Raw genomic sequence first — 10,443 nt, 5'->3', positions numbered from 1 at the left:
AATTGTGTACAGAGAACACTTAACTGTATGATGCACACAGTTAAGTATTCTTTTCATACAATTAAGTCTTTTCTACACACACTTAACTGTGTGATGCAGAGAATATTTAACTGTGTGCAGAGAAGAAAAGAAAAAGAAAAAGAAAGAAAAAGAAGAGAAGGAACGAAAAAGAAAAAAAGGAACGAAAAAGAAAAAAGGAAAAAAATGAAAAGAAAAAAAGAAGAAGAAAAAGGAAAGAAAAATAATACTTAACTATGTGATGCATAGAACAGTTAACTGTATGTAGAGAAGATTTAAGTGTGTGTGCAGAGAAGACTTAATTGTGTACAAAGAATATTTAACTTAACTGTGTGATGTATAGAATACTTTACTGTGTGCAGAGAAAATTTAAGTATGTGAAAAGAAGATTTAATTGTATATAGAGAACACCTAACTGTGTGATGCACACAGTTAAATATTCTCTGCACATACTTAATTGTGTGATGTAAAGAACGCTAAACTATGTGCAGAGAATATTTAAGTATGTGCAGAGAAGATTTAATTGTGTATAGAGAACACCTAACTATGTGATACACACAGTTAAATATTTTCTATATACAATTAAGTCTTCTCTGCACACACTTTATTGTGTGATGCAGAGAACACTAAACTGTGTACATAGAAGATTTAATTGTGTACAGAAAATACTTAACTGTGTGATGAACCTAGTTAAGTGCTATCTGTACGCATTAAGTATTCTCTGGACAGAATTAAGTCTGTATGCAGGGAAGACTTAATTGTGTACAGATAATACTTAACTGTCTTCTTTTTCTTTTCTTTTTCTTCTTTTTTTTCTTTTCTTCTTTTTTTTTCTTCTCTTCTTTTTCTTTCCTTTTCTTTCTTTTTTTTTCCTTTTTTTCTTTCCTTTTTCTTCTTTTTTTTCTTTTCTTCTTTTTCTTTCTTTTTCATCCTTTTTGTTTTCTTTCCTTTTTCTTCTTTTCTTTTCTTTTCTTCTTTTTCTTTCTTTCTCTTCTTTTTCTTTCCTTTTTCTTTTTTTTTCTTTCTTTTCTTCTTTTTCTTTTCTTTTTCTTCTTTTTCTTTCCTTTTCTTCCACTGTATCTATCAATATCAAGAAACGAAAAGAAAAAAAGGAAGAAAAGGAAAGAAAAAGAATAAAAAGAAAATAAAAGAAGAGAAGGAAAGAAAAAGAAGAGAAGAAAAGAAAAAGAAAGAAAAGAAGAAAAAAGAAAAATAATGAGCGAGTGGTAGTTAGGTTTGTAAGCTTGGTATTAGGGGTGGCAATCGGGTCGGGTCGGGTCATAAACGGGTCGGGTCACATGCAGGTCGGGTCAGAAAATCATAAACCTGAACCCGACCTGTTTATTAAATAGGTCAGAAATTACAACCTGAACCTGACCTGTTTATTAAACAAGTGACCCGACCCAACCCGTTTAACCTGTTTAATAAACAGGTAACCTGTTTACCCAACCCGACCCAACCTGTTTAATCTGTTTGCCCAACCTGATCCGTTTAACCTGTTTAAACCTGTTTAACCTGCCCAACCCGACCTGTTTAGACCCGTTTAACCTGTTTAGACTCGTTTAACCTGTTTAACCCGTTTAACCTGTTTAGACCTGTTTAACCCGCCCAACAGTTAAACGGGTTAAACGGTTTAAATGAGTCAGACATCTAAAATCCGTATCCGACCCAATTAATAAACAGGTTAAACGGATCGACCTGTTTACGATCCGAACCTGTTTAGGCCAAACCCAAACCTGTTTATGGCTGGTCGAACATGGGTCGGGTTGGCGGATCGGGTCATATTTTGCCACTCCTACTTGGTATACAGGTAATATAGCATGGTTAACTTATCTATGTGCAGAGAAACTATACATGTGTGCAAGAAACAGTAAACTGTGTGCACACAATATAATACTGTATTTCGGGGTTAATTAAGTATGTGTCATCATTAGTTTAGTATGTTTCAAGTTTAATCGACTATGCGCCATGTTAAGGTAAGACTTGGTTCACAAGAATAACCTATATTAAGTGCTTACCACATCATTGTAATTGATTCGAAATATTCTACAAAAATCAGGTTGCTTAACTTAACTGTGTGTAGAGAAACCATACCTGTATGCAGGAAACGGTAAACTGTGTGCACATAACAGAAAACTATGTTTCGGGGTTAATTAAGTGTGTGCATTGGTTAATTAAGTGTGTTTTTAAGCTTAATCAACTATGCACCATGCTAGGGTAAGTCTTGGCTCACAAGAACAACCTATATTAAGTGTCTACCATGCCGTTGTAACTGATTCGAAACATTCTACCAAAATCAGATAGCTTAACTTAACTGTGTACACAGAAACTATATCTTTGTGCAGGGAACAGTAAACTATGTGCACAGAACAAAAAACCGTGCCAGACTAGATTAAGTGTTAAAACATTGATTAATTATGTGCCAAGCTTATTTAAATTTGTGTCATACTATATTACCTGTCTACCAAGCTTACTAACCTAACTGCCACTCACTCATTATTTTTCTTTTTTTTCTTCTTTTTTTTCCTTTTTTTCTTTTTCTTCTTTTTCTTTCCTTCTCTTCTTTTTCTTTCCTTTTTCTTCTCCTTTTTTTCTTTTCTTTTTTTCTTTTTCTTTCCTTTTTTTTCTTTTTTTTTCTTTTTCTTTCCTTCTCTTCTTTTTCTTTCCTTTTTCTTTTTTTTCTTCTTTTTCTTTCTTTTTTCTTTTTTTTCTTCTTTTTCTTTCCTTCTCTTCTTTTTTCTTTCCTTTTTTTCTTCTTTTCATTCATTCATTCATATATATATATATATATATATATATATATATATATATGTATGTATGTATGTATGTATGTATGTATGTATGTATGTATGTATTTATTTATTTTTCCTTTCTTTCTTTTTTTTCTTCTTTTTCTTTCCTTTTCTTCTTTTTTTCTTTTCTTTTTCTTTTTTTTTCTTCTCTTCTTCCCTTCTTCTTCTTTCTTCTTTCTTCTTTCTTCTCCTCCCACAATGTCGTCGGTGTCGGAAGGAGGCCGAGCCGTGGCGGACGCAAGAGGGGGCCACGGGAGGGGGCCGGGCCATGGCGGCCGCAGGAGGGGGCCACGAGAGGGGGCCGGGCTGCGGCGCCTGCGGCGGCCGCAGATGGCCCGTGGAGAATTCTTCTCGTCCCGCAAGGCCGTCGACGCCGGAAAGGGGCCGGGCCGCGGTGGACACGAGAGGAGGATGGGTCGTGGCCGACGACGGTCGTAGGATGCCACGGCCGCCCTTCTTCCTCTTCTTCAGCGCCTCCCCACCGTGGGGCGGGGGTGGAGGCATTCTCGGTGGCACGGCCGCAGGAGGGCTCGGGAGGGAGCTGGGGCGGGAGTATTTCCGACGGCGCGGCCGTGGCTCGAGAGGGGTCGGACCGTGGCCGGCGCCGACCGTGGTGGGCTCGACCCCCTTTTTTCTCTCTTCTCCGGTGGGATGGAAGATAAAACAATAGGAATTAAAATATTTTTAGGGGGTGTTTTTGTCCCGTAATAAAGGATTGAAATATGGCTGGACTGATTGTTAAACAACCAGTTAACAAGGATTAAACGTTAGAGACCGGTCAATAAATGTACCGATGATTAATTACCCCAAAAAATTACCCTAACGACGCTTTAAAGCATCGTTAAAATCACGAAGAGGTATCAATTAGCGACGCTTCTGAAAAGGGTCGCTAAATTACAGAAAATTACCGACGCCAAAAAGTGTCGGTAAAGCATCGTTATTTTCCGATGCTTCTGAAAGCGTCGGAAAATATTTTTTCCACTCTTACATAGGCGACGCTTTACCGATGCTTTGGAAAGTGCTGGAAACTATTTTACCGACGCTTATAAGCGTCCGTAATGTCCCAAAAAAAGCGTCGCTAATGCCCAATTTTCTTATAGTGACAATAATACTCCAAATGTAAGGCTAGGTCCTAGATAAGATTCAAAATGTTCATTGACTGGTGTATAGTTCTATTTAGGCCATCTATCACCTAATCCAGTCCATTTCTTCTCAAAAAGAACATAATCTTGTCCACCCCAGTCTACTCCGGTTTTGACAAGTGCATCACTTGACTTGACTTGGTCATGACATGATTCATCTTTGAAATGCTACGACAACACCAAAATCTCGCACAAAGAAAAAAAAAGGTTATGCAGTGAAAATATAACTACGTGATTGCCCAAGCAGGGTTTTCCACTGTTTCAGGCGGCCTTTTGCGTCAGGGTATTGATATCTGTTCTAAATGAGATCGAGGAGGAAAATAAAACCACATCAATGACTAGTACAATATGAAAACCATATAACGTTCCTCTTGGATGTCTGGACAAAGTCCTAGTTTGACCTATCCTATCTTTGTTGTTCAATCCCTTTGGCATATTCCCAATATATCCAACATGCAACCAATTTCAAGCCACTCATTTTCGTTCATCGCTAACTTCTATCACTAAAAGATTAGATTTTTCTATACTTACATAGAGCCTCAAAGTGTCAAATTATAATTATCTTAGATTAAATTTTATTTAAATTAATGTATTACCTTAGACTAATGTTAGAATTGTAAGACATTATAAGTTGAGTTAGTTGATGAAATAAATATTGCATATTATTAATTTAAATTGTTCTGCTACATATTTAAGATATTATGTTGAAATGCCTTGCATGCTCGTGGGAAGAGTTCCCTATGAGTGTCCGACAGTTGCCGCAACTCCCAGCTCGCTATCTCAGGTCGGAGGCGTGATATAACTTCTATCAATAAAAGACTAGATTTTTCTATATTTATATAGAACCCCAAAGTGTCAAATTATAGTTAATTGAATAACTATGATTGTCACAATTAATGATAGTAGCTGCCGTCTTGCTAAAACCTGTGTTAAAATATTAATTCGATTATTTTTGGAGTGTTAAGTTGTAATCTGCTTCATTCTCTAAAGATAGGTGGAGCTACGGCTCTTCCTTTTCATCAAAAAAAATATAAAAAAAAATCATATGGCCAATAATTTGTCCAGGGATGGAAGTGCTATTTATGGGAGTGAAGCAAAGAAGGCAGAAAAAGTGAGGACATTTGTTCATGGAAAATTGAAGATTGGAGCTAACAACATTCTTGATCATGATGATGAAGGAATAGCTATATATGGTGACATCCGTAATAGCTGGGCTGGAGTGTTAACTTTACAAGCCCTTTTCATTAAAGAGCCCAATGCTGTCTGTGATGCACTTAAAGTATAATAAATACATGGCTTTCATTTGCATGCATTTGGTTATTACCTTTGGAAAGCTCAAAACCCTCAAGTTTTGATCTATACTAACAGTTATGGTTTTTGCTCTCCTACAAGCAGAATATCCCCATCTAAATGATGACGAGCTGTCCCGATATGCTAAACTAGTGACATCTGCAGTAATTGCAAAGTTTCACACAATTGATTGGACTGTAGAGCTTCTCAAGACCTACACAATGAACGCGTCTATGCACGCAAATTGGAAAAGAACATATCATGCATGTAATATTAAGACTGAATCACATATACACTTAATCTGAAAGCATTTGCACTTTTCTTTTGCAGGTATGGATTGTTAGGAAAAACTATTAAGGATATCTTTGGGCACATAGGGGGGCCTGCCCTTTCCGGACTTGTGGGATTGCAGAAGCCAAACAATCATGGAGTTCCATATTTCTTGACCGAGGAGTTCACGAGTGTTTATAGAATGCACTCGCTTCTTCTGGACAGCCTTACACTTAGGAACATCAACACCAATTCCGGACCAAACAGATCTCCCCAATACCTTGAAGAGTAGGCTTCTATTTTTATCTCCATCCTTCATTTATTCCCTTATTCTTTGCCTCGCTCATTTCCTTTTCTTTGTTTTTTATTTCTAATGCATACACTATATTATAATGATGTCATTTGCCAAACAGCATCAAAATGGAGGATCTGGTAGGCATAAGAGGAGAATCAACTATCCCCTGATGTCATTTGCCAAACAGCATCACGTCGACATGCCTGCCCTTGAAGATAACTATCCACAAATACATGCACATTGTATGTACATTGCTCCATGCTACATGCATATGGTATATATGGAAGCTAATGATTGTTTTATGGTTGTTCAAATAGTTTATCAAGACCGGGAGAGAAGTATGCCAAGGTACAACCAATTCAGAAGGGGCTTGCTAATGATTCCCATATCCAAATGGGAGGATTTAACTGATGACCATGAAGCAGTTGAGACTCTAGGAGAAGTATATAGTGATGATGTTTTGAAGTTGGATCTTCTAGTAGGTCTTATGGTAGAGAAAAAGATCAAGGGATTTGCCATCAGTGAAACTGCTTTCTTTATCTCCATTATAATGGCATCAAGGTAAAAACAATGGGCATTTTCATCTCCTTATTTAATTGTATGATTTCATATGAGGTTGTTCGACTACTTACAGTCTAATTTCACTATGAGTAGGAGGTTGGAAGCTGACCGATTCTTCACAAGCTATTTCAACGAAGAGACATACACAAAGAAGGGATTCGAGTGGGTAAACAGTACGGAGAGTTTAAGAGATGTTATCCAACGCCACTATCTAGATATTGCTAAGAAATGGATGAATTCTACTAGTGCATTTTCTGTGTGGGATGCTCCTCCAAACTCCTTCAATCCCATCCCTCTCCTTCTCCGATTTCTAGGCCAAGAACAACGATGTCAATGAACAAGTTGTTTTGTGCGTGCACTTTGCTATGGAAGTATGAATTTATTATTTCTGGTTGTTTGAGAATAATGGAGATGGGAGATATCCTCATGTATGAGTTTGCAAAATTCTTCATCAAACCATCCAATAAATTATGTCAATGTTTCACCGTTGATCATTTCTTTGAGTTAGTCTCTGAGATCTTTTTACTGCAGCCTACTGATCGAGGAAGTTCTGCATGTATTATTCTCTCCTTGTCTCTTGCTTCCTATATCAGTTCATAGATTGAGTTAAAAGCTCCTGCACAATACTAGGCATGCATGATATACTACAACAAAAAAGATCTTTGCCGACTCTATATTGCCGATGCTGGATCAAAGCGTCGGCAATTTTTTTCTTGCGACAAAGAATGCCAACGCTTTTAAAAATCGTTGGAAAAAAAAGGTTCCACCGATACTTTGTGTAGCGTCGGTGTCAGCCACCCATTACCAATACTTATAAGCGTCGGAAGATTTAATCACCGACGCTTATAAGCGTCGGTGTAAGGGAATAATAAGACGATGCTTATGAGCGTCGTCGGACTTCATCCTCCCCCCCTCCCTTCCCAACAAAACCCGATCGACCCCCTCCCTCTACAGCCCTAAATCCCTAACCCATGCTGACCGACCCCCTCCCTCCTCAGCCCTTTTCATTGATCTCAACCATTCGCCTCCGCCGACCGACCCCAAATCATGTTCCTCCGCTTCATCTCCTTCTCCTCCTCCCCCTCTTCATTGGCCTCCTCTCCGTAGACAACTTCCTCCTCCTCCACCGCAGAGCACTCACATGGCATTTGAAGTTTGGAGCCGGCAAGGACAAGGACAAGGACAGGTTTGGGATCTTCTTCTATTACGTCACCATAAAGTCATAGTTCCTTATTTTATGCCACCCATCTTCATATGCTAACTTTGTTTATTTTTTTAGATAAGTTGCAGTTCAAGTAATATTTTAATAGAATGGATAAAAGTTGGATAAATAAATTGAGATCTAGTGTCAAATATTTGAATGGAGTTCAGAATTTTATTAAATTTGTTTTTGAAAAATCTAATATGAATGGGAAGATTTTATGTTCATGTCGAAAATGTGTAAATTCTTCTTCTCTCGCTCCAAAAACTATTAAAGAACATTTGGTGTGGAATAATTTTACGAGAGGTTATACTGAATGGGTATTTCATGGAGAGTTCATATTGTCGTCTCCATGTAACCAACTCTCGTATGTAGAAGACACTACTAGTTTTGGATCCAGTAACATGGAAAGAAATTCTATAGGAGAAGATGATATAAGGAGCTTACTCAGAGATGCTCTTGGATATAGTATTAGAAATCTAGCAGATTTTAGTGAAGGACAAAAAGCAGTTGCAATAGGTGATGAGCATACAGTTATATACTGATTTTATGCATATTGAGGAACCTATACACTCTGATGATGACAGCTCAGTATCATAACTTGCTGAAAGCTTGCGATGAAGAACTATATCTAGGTTGTAAGAATTTTTTGAAGATTTTTTTTCTTGTGCATTTATTTCATTTAAAATATTTGAATGGGTAATTTAGCAAGTCTTTTACTATGCTTCTTCAATTATTAAAGGATGCATTTTTGGAAGGCGTTACTTTGCCATCATCTTCTTATGAAGCCAAAAAACTAGTAAAAAAATTGGATCTTAGATACGAAAAGATACACAGTGGTCCGAATGACTGTATTTTATTTCATGGTGAAAATATTAACAAAGAGTCGTGCCGAATATATGGATCTTCACGATGGAAGAAAGCTAAAGAAGACGAGCATGATTTGTTGAATGAAGTGGATGCGGCACGAATTAAAAAAAAATCGGCTAAAGTTTTGAGGTATTTTTTTCTCATACCTAGATTAAAAAAAATGTATGCATCATCGAAGACGGCTTCCTCGATGAGATGGCATAACGAAGGCCGTACAAAGGATGAAATGTTAAGGCACCCAGCGGATAGTTTAGCATGAAAAGCATTTGATGATAGGCATCATGAATTTATTTCTGATGTTCGCAGAGTTAGGCTGGGTTTAGCTACTGATGGATTTAATCCATTTCGAACGATGAGTTCTATATACAACACTTAGCCGGTTGATTTGACTCCATATAATTTGTCACCATGGATGTATATGAAATAGTCTTTACTCATTCTATCAATAGTTATTCTAGATGATAAGGGCCCAGGTAATGATATTGATGTTTTTTTACAACTTTTAATAGAGAAATTGAAACAGATATGGGAGGGTATTGATGCATTTAATGCTTTTTCTGTTCAAACATTCAAATTTCTTTTATAGGTTCCTAATACTTCATCTGCACGTAGAGATGATAATGCCATCAACCCTCGATAGCTTTTATTTAGAAGTTTTATATGTATTTTTTTTTAATGTTTTGTAAAGTACAATATGAATATTTTGATAAATATATTTGATTGTGACATGTGTATATCACGTATATTGTGTATGTGTTTGAATCTATATACAGAGTTTTAAATTTTTTTTATTTTTTTAAAAAAAACCCTAACGATGCTTTAAAGCATTATTAAAATCATGAATACGTCCAATTAGCGATGCGTTAAAGCATCACTAAATTGTAATTAACGATGCTTTAAACCATCGCTAAATTCCCAAAAATAGCAATGCTTTAAAGCGTTTCTATGTGGTCGTTCATTGGCGATGCAATAAAGCGTCGCTAATTACCGCTAATTACTAACACTTAAAAGCATGGGCAAAGCGTTGCTAAGTCCCAACACTTTTTAGAAGCGTCGGAAATTATTTTTTCGACTCTTACATAGGCGACGCTTTGCCGATGCTTTAGGAAGTATCGGAAAGCGTTTTACCGATGCGTATAAGCGTCAGTAATTACCTAAAAAAGCATCACTAATGCCCCCTCTTTCTTGTAGTGATTCGAATGAGGAAAAATTTCACAATGTGATCCCCCAAACTAGAGGACATGACGAATTCACAAGTAATCACATCTTAACTATGATGAGAAATCCATATTTCAAGCCAACAGGAGTGCATAGCGTTGGAGCTAGTATATATATGTAATTTGACCTTTATCTAATTAATACTATGGGAGGAACTTGTATTGTGAAACCTGCCTTTTCTTTTGGGCCAGTCTAGTACTAGAGCGAGGCCGATCCACAGGCTGGTCTTTCTCTCTCCTCGCCGGCCATCTACCATCACCGCCCCATGCTGTTGGTCTTCTAGCTACTGGCTACTAATGCCATCACCGGATCACCGCCCCTCCTGCCTCCTCTTCCTCTTTCCTACAAGGGATGGGACAACCACATTCCCCTCCCCCATTTCATCTTTTCTCTCTCTCTTATATATATATATATATATATATATATATATATATATATATATATATATATATATATATATATATATATATATATATATATATATATATGTATGTATGTATGTATGTATGTATGTATGTATGTATGTATGTATGTATATACTATTTTTCTGCATCCTAACTTTGTCTTTCATACATAGGAATGATAATGTCCATTGCATGATTATCCATTGAGGATGCATGATTTTTATGTACATATGTATCATATATTGCTGATTTTAAATTGTGTGGAATTGGTACTGGTATGCGTTGGATAATGTAAAGAATGTGGCTTGAATTACATTTATCTAACAAGCATGAAAATAAACTGGATAATTGGATAGTTGATTGGAGTGCTTTGGACTAACCA

General features: G+C 36.9%; 1 pseudogene; it reads left to right on the top strand.

Annotated features, from left to right (window-relative positions):
* Positions 1-4,997: 4,997 nt before the first annotated feature.
* On the top strand, positions 4,998-6,705 carry LOC103698070 (annotated as a pseudogene).
* The last annotated feature ends 3,738 nt before the right edge of the window (positions 6,706-10,443 follow it).

Source organism: Phoenix dactylifera, chromosome 4, assembly GCF_009389715.1.
Source record: "Phoenix dactylifera cultivar Barhee BC4 chromosome 4, palm_55x_up_171113_PBpolish2nd_filt_p, whole genome shotgun sequence".
Taxonomy (NCBI): domain Eukaryota; kingdom Viridiplantae; phylum Streptophyta; class Magnoliopsida; order Arecales; family Arecaceae; genus Phoenix; species Phoenix dactylifera.
The sequence above is the reverse complement of the archived record's forward strand: the minus strand, read 5'-3'. Positions and strand labels throughout refer to the sequence as shown.